The following is a 12292-nucleotide window of genomic DNA, read 5'->3' as shown; positions in this document are numbered from 1 at the left end:
ATAAATAATAAAAAGGTTTTGATGGTTATTTTTGAAGCAATGGGTAACAGAACGAGGGAATTCAGCGACAACGACGAAAGTAAGTTTGGAATACTGTATTAAAAGTTTTAAACACATGGTGTGTGTTTCTTATGGAAGAAGAAGAGTGACACAGTGGAAGCGTAACTGGGCTGTTAACCCAGAGGTCCGTGGATCGAATCCACGCTCTGCTAGGATTTTTCCGTTGGTTTTCCATTTTCAAATTAACTAGAGCAGTACTCGTATTCTAGGGTTCATAACAGGTGACCCGCAAGATCGAAAATACTGATGCGAAAATGTTTCGACAAATCTCTTACCGATCATAACTTCCAACTCGCAGAACTTTTTATCAGCACATTCTATTGGAAACCTTCCCCACTGGCAGATAACCAAAGCAATATATATACCCCCTTACCATATCAAATCTTCCTCTTCGTGATTACAAAATGTACTCCATTGTCTCATACATCTTGATTCGTCTATTTCAAGTTATTCCACAGAAACGCATCTAATTTACTAGCCCTTCCAACCCATTTTCAAAATAAACTAGAAAAGGTATATTGTTAGAAGACACACAGATTATTTCGAGAAAGGGCTTCGACATTCAGTCGTACACCCAACGACGAAAGAAACGGTAGGCGAATTGTCCACCACCATTTTCATTCGGTCTGAATTACACAATGTGTTGACAATGCATTGAAATAAAGACGTCAATGAGCAGAGAACAATGCCTGCTTCCAACCAATATGTCTCATTCCTTAAAACAACACAGGATGTAGAATTAAAAACTAATGAAAAAAGCGGTTATTATCTCTTGGCGGGGATTCTGTAGATGTTTCACTGGACCATTCAAAGGCATGCATCGCATACTTATTAACCCACTGAACTCGTTAGTTACGGAACGGAGAAAGTCACGTTGAACAATTATGAAAAACAACAATGCTGAAGAATAATATTTATTCCGAAATATCTACATAGATACTTTTCTTTTATCGGAAAAGCATAGTATATCATAAGCCTCCGTGGCGCAATCGGTTAGCGCGTTCGGCTGTTAACCGAAAGGTTGGTGGTTCGATCCCACCCAGGGGCGTTGTTTCTAACCTAAAATAAGTGTCGTTGTATAAGTTGCAAAATAGCCAATTTTTTTTTCTGGCTTTTCTGTATTAACGTGGTGGACCTATGTAGCAAATGAGGCGATAGATCTGTAAATTTGCTCTCCACAAAACAGCTGTATATTTCAGGAAGGCTTATCCTGGTGCGCATTGATCAACTAAGTAGCGAATAACGTAATTTTCTTAAATATACCCATTCCAATCTTTTTAACGAGTTGGGAATATATTTCATGTGTGCATAATTTTTGGTCGTGAGATCCATAACATACGCTTGACATGAAAGTCACTGACACTTTGAGAAGATCCCACTGTAAGTTGTTTCAACTCAGAAGTGTCCGTGACTGTACATCACATTCCAACTTCATGTCAAAAATTACCAGGGGCGGCCGCTCATAAGGACGATACGGCGCCGCACTGTCGTGTGTAACCACAAGTAAACAAACATTACATTAACATTTATATATTAGCTTTTACATTGTCTGTATTGCAAATATTACATTCCTTATAGATCGTTGGTTAGTCGGTTCTGTATCATGATACTAAGAGACATGGTAGGCTATTGCGCATCGCTGGGGTTCCCCGGGGCTGCTGTGACGTCAACTTGTGAGCAACTCGAGATTTGGCCCGCTACATCTGGAAGTGAACCTTTGTCTCTCGCTAACAAATAGACGTTTCTTTGTTTACTGAGAGTTTTCTTCAAAATGTCTTGTGGTGTGTTCGGATGTAATAATTACAACAGTAAGACTAAAGGAGGAGCTGTTAGGTATTTTAGATTTCCTAGAGATGAAAATGCACGAAAACAGTGGATTTCGCTTTGTAGAAGCGTGTGTACTTCACACACATATGTATATATATACTTCTGTAAAATGTGGAGCATGCGAAATTCCATTTTAGACTCGAATATAGAGTTTTTAATGCAAAATTTGCATAAATAATTTGTATTTATTTATTATTATTTACTTTTTACAATTTATGATTATTTTAAAACTGGTTTCAAGACCAGATAACAATTCCAAAACATATAAAGCTCTGGAGCTTATTCTTAGCTCACTTTGAATTTAATGGGATGGAAAATCAGGATTTTGTAATATGAAAATTGCGAGCAAAGCTACATATATTAATTTTAATGCAGGTTGCTATGGGGTGAGGAGCATTACCCCTCCTCTAACTTGATTCATTCCAAATCAGGAATAATCATTTCCTACCCACTGAACATGAAAATCATATTTTTAAATATATCGTACTTACAGAATTCTACTTCAGTTGAGTTCATTTTGGAGCCCCATACCTACATATAAAATATCATTACACTAATTTATGACAGATATGTGCCGTATGCAGTGCCCTATAGAAGCCATGTATTCGGTATTATCTCAGACTTCTAGAAGGTGTTTTACAAGTACTTTTCTATCAAATAAGAAAACTCTGACGTATGTTAACAGCACTTTTCGAACGCTTGTTGACAGCTATAGCGTTGTGTTAAAAAAAAAAAAAAAATCGAGATGATTCCCGATCAACTCGCAAGGAATCTAACTTTGCAGAATTTGTAAAACATTTGACATAGTAATTATTTGTAATGTAATTAGCTGTACCTTATGATGCTCTTCAAACGCTGTAAGTACTATCATTGCATAAACCGAAATCCTTCATATCTCAGAGCAAACAAAGTTAGAAGAAAACTATTCGCTTGAAATAATTTATTTCAATAGTTGGTGGACAATATGAAGAGCCGGTTTGAAAAGCTAGGTTTCTTTTCGGGTGTGGTCGTATTAAATGCAGATACATACCTGTGTTTTATGGTGACATGTTAATTCCTCGTTTATACCAAAAATTGAACTTTAATGTAAGCGAAAGCATGTATGCGTCACCAGTCGAAGATTTTCGCATCTACAAACAAAATTCAATACTCATTCCCACCTCACTCAAAGACTTTGTGAAGCCAATCCAAATTGTACCAAAATCTACAGCTGAGTGTGAAAGCGGGTTTATTGGGTTGGTGCAAATGAAATGTCCGATTTGACGTCTGGTGGGAAACTCACCTCAACAACACAACACAGGGATTGACTGGGGTCACAGGTCTAACGTCATAAACTCTGTACACGTCCAGCAAACAGGCTGGAGCACCCAGACAGTCAGGGGGCAGTGTGTTGCTGAACAGGGTCATCTGAAAGTGCACCATGGAGAACACACAATTGCGAGTGATTTGTCTTTACGAATTCAAACTGGGACATTCTGCTCAGCAAGCTGCCAAAAACACTAACATTGCATTTGGGGCAGGAATGGTAAATGAACGCACCATTCGCCGCTGGTTTGTCAAATTTCGTTTCGGTGACACGGCATTGCAAAATGAACCCAGTGGCCATCAACCAACATCATGTTCGGATGAGCTCCTCAGGAACCCCGTGGAAGCGGACCCTCGTAAAAGGGTTCGTGCCATTGCAGACGAGTTAGGCATACACCATACCACTGTCGTTTGGCGGCTCCGTGCTATCAGTAAAGTGAAAAAGTTGGACTCATGGGTACTACATGATTTGACACCGGTCAACAAGACTCTCCGTCTGGAGGTGTGCAGTTCTCTGAGTGTAAGGAATAACTGGGATGGTTTCCTGCATCGGATTGTCACTTCAGATGAAAAATGGATCTGCTATGACAATCATAAACGATCAGGACAATGGTTGGATTGTGATCAACGTCCAGGGCGGTTTCCGAAACCACCTCTCCACCCACGGAAGGTGTTGTTGCTGGTATGGTGGTCTATGGTGGGTGTGATCCATAATGTCTTTCTCAGGCGAGGTGAAACCATCAATGCAAATTGTTACAGTGCTGAACTCCATGAAATGCACCACAAACTTCTCCACAAGCATCCAGCAATGGTCCACAGACATGGTGTCCTCGTGTTGCACGACAATGCTCGCCGACATGTCGCACAAAGGACGGTGCAGGCTCTCCATGAGTTGCAATATGAAACCCTTCCTCATCCAGCATATTCTCCCGACCTCTCTTCCATTGACTATCATCACTTCCGGCATCTTGATCACTTCCTAACAGGTAAGACCTTCGCTGATGATCGGGTGGTGCAACATGCCGTTGAGGAGATCTTTGTGTCGCAGACTCCAGACTTCTTTCGCCATTGAATCCAATTGTTGGCTGAGCGATGACAAAAGTGTGTGGCTGCAGACGGCGACTATTTTGATTAACCAGGTATTGTAGTTTTGATTTTTTTGGCCTTTGGCAATGACGCACTTGGGCCGGACATTTCATTCGCACCAACTCAATATTTCGAAAAGGGCTTCGACATTCAGCCGTACACCCAACGACGAAAGAAACAGTAGGCGAATTGTCCACCACCATTTTCATTCGGTCTGAATTACACAATGTGTTGACAATGCATTGAAATAAAGACGTCAATAAGCAGAGAACAATGCCTGCTTCGAACCAATATGTTTCATTCCTTAAAACAACACAGGATGTAGAATTAAAAACTAATGAAAAAAGCGGTGGACAATTTGCTTACCATTATCTTTGCCGTTGACTGTACTATGTAATTGTATGTGAAAAGTATTTTTTGACACGAAGTCGGAATGTGATGTACAGTAACGGACACTTCTGGATTAAAACAACTTACAATGGGATAGTCTCAAAGTGTCAGTGACTTTCATATCAAGCGTATGTTGTGGATCTCATGACGAAAAGCGATGCACGCATGAAATATATTCCCAACTCGTTAAAAATATTGGAATGGTTATATTTAAGAAAATTACGTTATTCGCTACTTAGTTGATCGATGCACACCAGGATAAGCCTTCCTGAAATATACAGATGTCTTGTGGAGAGCAAATGTACAGATCTAGCACCTCATTTGCTACATAGGTCCTCCAGGTTAATACAGAAAAGCCAGGAAAGAAAATTGACAATTTTGCATCTTATGCAACGACACTTATTTTAGGTGAAAAACAACGCCCCCGGGTGGGATCGAACCACCAACCTTTCGGTTAACAGCCGAACGCGCTAACCGATTGCGCCACAGAGGCTTACCTTCTACTATGCTTTCCCGATAAAAAAGTATCCATGTAGATATTTCGGAATCAATAATATTCTTCAGGATTGGTGTTTTTCATAATTGTTGAATGTGACTTTCTCCGTTCCGTAACTAACGAGTTCAGTAGGTTAATAAGTATGTTTTGCATGCCGTTGAATGGTCCAGTGAAACATCTACAGAATCCACGCCAAGAGATTACTAACTTACTCTGAAGAAGACATCAGGAGTCCATCTCCAAATATTCATCCCAAGTTTCATTATACGAATAAGTGTTATAGATCAAGTTGAAAATCAGATTGAAAACTACACTTGTAATATTTGCTATATCTCAGTAATGTGATGAAGCTCTTAGGGCCCTTAATATTGTATGAGAGAATCGAATGATATGCATAGAAACGCGTCTATGAATGTCATAATCACTTATTATGAACTGTATGTGAATTATACCTAGATTCATGGCAACGGCTAGAACGTCTTTGATGAAGGGCATTGTTTACTACCCTCTTGCTGAACTTACATTTGAGTGCTGCTGCTGTTGCTGCTAAAAAAAAAAGCAACGTGGTTTCGATCAACGGACCTCTAGGTTTTGAGCCCAGCGTCGCTACCACCAGGGTTGTTAAAGGTTCAGGAAGCCATAAATTCTAATGGGTTCTATTGGGTTCCGTTGCAGGACCGGAATCTTTTTCCTCGCACAATTTAAATTCGGTCCAAGTTGGGTATTGTTACTTTGAAAAAAATGTTCCTGGACCGTATTTAAATTGATCTGGAAAAAAGGTTCCTGGACCGAATTGAAATACTTTACATATAAAAGGGTTCCTTACGGTCTAGAACCCATTTACGCTTGCTGATTTTCTCTCCTGGACCGGAATTGAATTTATTTAAAATTCCTGGACCTATAATAACCATGGCTCCCACTACGCCTCTGCTTCTTTTATATCGAGCACACATCGTTTTCCATTTTCAATTTCCACTGCGCGACCGAAGAAACGCAAGCTCAAAGGGAACGCCCCAAGTGTAATTGATAGTAGGCTATATATTGAATACTTTATCAACGATATTAACAATTCAACGATCAGAACAGTTTATTGTCAGAAGGAACACAAATTATTTCCAAAAGGCCTTGGATATTCAGTCGTATGAAGTAATTTTTTACGAACAGTAACTATTGAAATGGTGCCGAGACGTGATGTTGTGTGATGTGTGCATGAAATATGTTTCCAATTATATGCCAAAATTGAAGTGACTATATTAAAGAAAATGTCGTTATTCGCTGTTTAGTTGATCAATGCGTACTAGAATGTTTCTTCCTGAAATATACACCTGCCTTACCTCTTACGTTGAGAATTATAACTAACTAACTCCCTAGCCTTCTTAAACCCGTAGGTTCATGGCTGCAGCAACACAGGCCTTCCATCTTTCCCTATCTTGAGCAAGTTCTATATACTCTTTTCCATCCCTACCGATTTCCCTTAGGTCCATCTCAACGTTGTCCCTCCATCTTCGTCTTGGCCTTCCTACAGGTCTCTTACCATCAGGTTTCCCAACAAGAATCCTGTAAACTCCTCTTTTCTCTCCCATTCGTGCCACATGGCCTGCCCACCTAAGTCTTCTTGATTTAATTATTCTAATAATATCTGGACATGAATACAAATTATGTAGTTCTAAATTATGTAACCTTCTCCACTCACCTGTCTCCTCATCCCTTTTAGGTCCAAACATTTTCCTAAGGATCTTATTTTCAAATACTCTCAATTTATGTTCCTCTTTCAATGTAAGGGACCAAGTTTCACATCCATATAATACTACAGGCAAAATTACTGTTTTGTATATTTTAACTTTTAGTTTCTTAGATATTAAACGAGAAGACAAAAGTTTATGAAGAGAGAAGTAACATGCATTTCCTGAATTAAGCCTACTTTTTATTTCCTCTTTAATATAATTTTCATTTGTTAATATTACTCCTAAGTATTTGAATTTGGAAACTGGTTCAAACGAGTTGTTATCAATAATTAGATTTTGATTATTACCTGACATTTGGTTTCGGCCTGTAAGCATATATTTAGTTTTCTCTTTGTTAACTTCCAAACCTATCTCTTTAGCAGTTTTGAAAAATATTTTAGCATTATTCTTAATTGTATTCACATCATCCCCCAGTAAGTCTATATCATCTGCATATGCTAACAACTGAGTCACACCATTTAATTTTAGTCCTTCGTTAGTTTCTTTTACTTTCCTAACAGCATATTCTAAGGCAAAATTAAAGAGCAATGGAGATAATGCATCTCCTTGTTTTAACCCATCATGAATTGTAAATTTGTCAGACATATTAATACCCACACGAATTTTACTTTCTGTTTCACTGGTGCATATTTTTATCATACTAACAAGCTTCTTAGGTATTCCAAACTCGACTAATATATTATATAATTTATCTCTTTTGACCGAATCATATGCTTTTTTGAAATCAATGAATAGCTGATGGACATTTTGATTATATTCCCACTTTTTTTCAAGTGTCTGTCTGATGTGAAAAATTTGATCTGTAGTTGATCTGTTACGTTTAAATCCACATTGATAATCACCTATAATTTCATTAGCATATGGTGTTAGTCTTGTTAAAAGAATGTTAGATAATATTTTATATGTTGTTGAGAGTAGAGAAATTCCACGGTAATTATTGCAGTTCATTTTATCACCTTTCTTAAACACAGGAACAATTATGGATTCTTTCCACTGTTGAGGGATTTCTTCTTTATTCCATATTAAACAAATTAATTTATGAATTTGACATATTAATGAATTTCCACCATATTTAATTAACTCAGCTGGTATTAAATCAATGCCAGGTGCTTTGTTATTCTTTAGCCTTTTAATAGCATCCTTAACTTCAGTCAAGTTAGGTTCTGGAACTAAAGGTTCTGCTGTGTGGACTTCATTTACTTCTGATTTATCTCCTACATGGACATTTAAAAGGTCATTAAAGTAGTTCTTCCATCTATTTAGAATATCGCTTGGGTCAGCTAGAAAATCACCGTCTTTATCTTTTATCAAGTTTACTTTAGGTTGCCACCCCTTTCTAAACTCATTTACACCTTTATATAAATCTCTGATATTTTTATTTTTGCTGTTTGTTTCAATTTCATTAATTTTGCTTTTCAAGTAATCTCTTTTTTTACTTCTAAACGTGCGGTTAACTTCTCGCTTTATTCTATTATAATTGTTTAGATTTGTATCATCAGAGTTATTTAACCACCTAAGTCTAGCCTGATTTCTTATTTCTATTAGATTATGACATTCATTATCAAACCATGGCTTACTTTTTCTCGGTTTATGGTATCCTATACTTTCTTTAGCTGCTGATTCTATTGCATTACGTATGTGCTCCCAATTCTTATTTACGTCTGTTTCATTTATATTTTCATCATCATTTAAATCCTGCAAAACATCAAATCTATTTGACAGTTTAATTTGGTAATCTTTCTTAATTCTTTCATCAGTAAACTTTCCTGTATCAAATTTTATAACTTTTAGATTTTGTTGCTTATGATTTATCACTGAGAGTCTTTCTCTTAATTTAGCAATTACTAAATAATGGTCACTGGCACAGTCAGCACCTCTATGTGTACGAACGTCAATTATACTAGTATGCCTTCTCTTATCAATGAGAATATGATCTATCTGATTATGAGTTTTACCATCTGGAGAAGACCAGGTATATTTATGGATATCTTTATGTTTAAAAGTGGTACTTTTCACAATTAAATTCTTTGAGGTTGCAAAAGTAATCAATCTTATACCATTATCATTACTTAATTCATGAAGACTTTCTTTACCAATTGTGGGTTTAAATGTCTCTTCTTTGCCAATCTGTGCATTACAGTCACCTAACAAAATTTTCATATCATACTGAGAAAATTTATCAAAGACCTGTTCTAACTCTGTATAAAAATCATCTTTAGTATTATCACCTTTATCTTCCGTTGGTGCATGTATGTTTATTAAAATAATTTTACACCACCTACCCTGTAAAACTGCATATGATATCCTATCATTAATAAATTCTACTGTTTTAAGAGCCAAGATAATTCTATTATTTATGAAAAAGCCTGTTCCAAAATTATGATTTTCAGTACCACCATAGAAAAAAGTATAATTTTTAGTTTTACAATTCCCTTCTCCTGGCCACCTAACTTCCTGGACAGCTACTACATCTAATTTATACTTAACTATCTCATTAACTGTACACTGGAATGCCCCAGGCCGGTAAAGGCTCAGAACATTCCAGGTGCCTAATTTAATATCCTTATTCCTAACGTGGATCTTATCCTTAGTCCAGGGACCTCCCAAAGTAGTCCCCACCCGGAGATCCGAACGGGGGACTATTTTACCTCCGGAATATTTTACCTTGGGAACATCCATGGCCTTATATTGTTGAGACTTGACATGGCTTTTTACAGTGCAGAGTTGTCAGCTCTACGCCTAACCCCCAATATGAATGGAGGAACTACTACACAAGACGAACACAAACACATTAGACAGCACAACTACTACACAAGACACAAACACATCACAACTATAACACAATATAAACATAAACACACCACAACTACTACATAATATAAACATAAACAAACTACACATCAATTTGTTGATTGATTGATTTGGTTTATTTTACTTTGCACTTCTGCCTTTGGCTCCGTTTTTCCCTGAACACACCAAAATTGGGAAGATGTGCAAATAGCCATGCAATAGGACGTTGAGAATTATGGAGAGCCGATTTACGGATTATCGCATCAGTTGATACCAGTGACGTGCACTGAGGAGTAGCTAGTCTAGCAGAGATAGATCAATCAATCTCACGTCTCTAATTATTTTCAAATCACAATATTTATTATCTTGAAGCCTCAGTTCATATGCAACACTTCTTTACACGCGCTTCTCGTCCCTCGATGTGATCAGCTGGCAAGGCTGAATACTCTAGCTGGCTCTTCTTCCGCCTTACCAGATCCAGGTATAGACAGCCGCCCGAAGCGAAAGGGAAGATTTCTGCCTGTACTTCCTTTTCCCCCTCGCCCCCCGCTCCCATGGTTGAAAGCCCGTGGTTTCAGGTCCTCCAGTCTATCTCCTATAGAACAGATAGGGGATTGGTTTCCTTTCGATTCCTTTGTAAATCCTCTAAAGAACTCAGGGGGAAATTTTCTGCAATACTTATATTCTCTGTATTTACACTACCTGTTAAACGTTGTACAATATGTATGTATAATATGGGATGTAGTTTTATTTGTATATGAATGGGAACGTACTTGTATTATGTGCAGACAAAAATGTTATGTGCAGACAAAAATGTTTCTTTTCTTTTTCAAATATGAAATATATATTGATTAAATAACAAATATTTGCTCCCGCTCTCTCTCTCGCTCTCGTTTTAGTAGTGTTTTATTTAAATATACTAATAATTTGGCCTCCAATAAAAAATGGGTAAGCTAAACAGTCATAAATACGGATGTATTAATTTGGGCAAGAAAACTAATTGTTGTTGTTGGTTTGGTTTATTTTACTTCACCTTTCTGCCACATTTGGTTACACCACTCTGCTTCTTTTATATCGAGCACACATCGTTTTCCATTTTCAATTCCCAATGCGCGACCTAAGAAACGCAAGTTCAAAGGGAACGCCCCAAGTGTAATTGATAGTAGGCTATCTATTGAATACTTTATCAACGATATTAACAATTCAAGGATCAGAACAGTTTATTGTCAGAAGGAACACAAATTATTTCCAAAAGGGCTTGGATATTCAGTCGTATGAAGTATTTTTTTACGAAGAGTAACTTTTGAAATAGTGCCGAGACGTGATGTTGTGTGAGTACTCATTTATTATATATATATATATATATATAAAGTGGTCAAAGTCGCTGGGCTCATAACTCAGATGTCCGTGGATTGAAACCACGTTCTGCTAGGAATTTTTTCAATCATTTTCAATTTCTCCAGACTAGTATTCCAATGATCGCAATACGCTACCGCAAAAACGTAAGCACTAACATACGGCTGACGGTACGTTACCTTTCCATTCCATCTAGCACTACAGCCCTTCGTGGGCCTTGGCTTCTTCCAATACATGGCTCCTGTTTATCGTATCTTGCACTTTTCTATTCCAGCCTCTAATTCCTATCTGTTTCTGTTCCTGGATAACTTCGTCTCTCTACCTCTGTTTTGGCCTTTCTTTTCTTCTTCTTCATCATTTCCTCCATTATCTTCTTCGGCATTCTTCCCTCTTCCATGCTTTCTACGTGTCCCATCCATTGTATTCTTTGTGCTTTGATATATCTCACTATATATTTTTCTTCTAGTATCTCATTTATTTCCTTATTATTTCTTATCCTCGATTCGTCATTTATCTTTGTAGCTCCACATATTTAACTTATTATATTTCTCTCTGTACTTAGGCGTTTTTCATCTTTTTTGTTAAGTGTCCATACTTACGAAGTGTCACTACTGCTCTACTGGTATTATCAGTGTTGTTTCATTTTAGTTTTCCTATCGAATAATTTGTTCATCGATGTTTCTTTTCAATATCTTTGTTCCTGTTTAGATTCTATCGTTTATTATTACAGTCATTATATGACTGACGAACTTTTAACTTCCAAATCGCTGCATTTCTTCTCAGGACCTAATATCACAAATCTTCCCCATTCGCACATTACCAAAGAAAGCGTTAGACCACACCACCTCAACAAACCTTGCTCTTCATGATCACAAAATGTACTCGATTGTCTCTTAAATTATGTTTTGTCTATTTGAAGTTATTCCACAAGAACGAATCTCATTTACTCGCCTTTCCAACACATTTACAAAATAAATATATGATTTGTAGTGTAGGAAACACAAGGCTGAACTGACTGGACTAAACAACGTACAGTCATGGAAAAAAGTTCTTCCCCATAAGGCTTTAATAGGAGCAAGTAATGCAGGAGGGTAGGCAACACATATTGCACCCTTCGATGATCGGGTGATTTTGCCTGTCTTAACACCGAGAAATGTCTTCCACGCGAAGGTCAACATGGCAGGAAAGCAAAGAGGGTCACGTGGCTATTGGTTACGTGGAGTGTTGTGCTTCTCCA

General features: G+C 37.4%; 2 non-coding genes across 2 annotated transcripts; one reads left to right on the top strand and one right to left on the bottom strand.

Annotated features, from left to right (window-relative positions):
* Positions 1-1034: 1034 nt before the first annotated feature.
* On the top strand, positions 1035-1108 carry TRNAN-GUU (transfer RNA asparagine (anticodon GUU)). The gene has a single exon. It is a non-coding gene; the product is annotated as a tRNA-Asn (tRNA).
* Positions 1109-5087: 3979 nt separating this feature from the next.
* TRNAN-GUU (transfer RNA asparagine (anticodon GUU)) lies at positions 5088-5161 on the bottom strand. Its single transcript has one exon. It is a non-coding gene; the product is annotated as a tRNA-Asn (tRNA).
* Positions 5162-12292: the final 7131 nt, after the last annotated feature.

This window comes from Lepisma saccharinum, chromosome 16, assembly GCF_977018435.1.
Source record: "Lepisma saccharinum chromosome 16, izLepSacc3.1, whole genome shotgun sequence".
NCBI classification, from domain to species: Eukaryota; Metazoa; Arthropoda; class Insecta; order Zygentoma; family Lepismatidae; genus Lepisma; species Lepisma saccharinum.
This window is presented reverse-complemented; position numbering and strand designations above follow the sequence as displayed.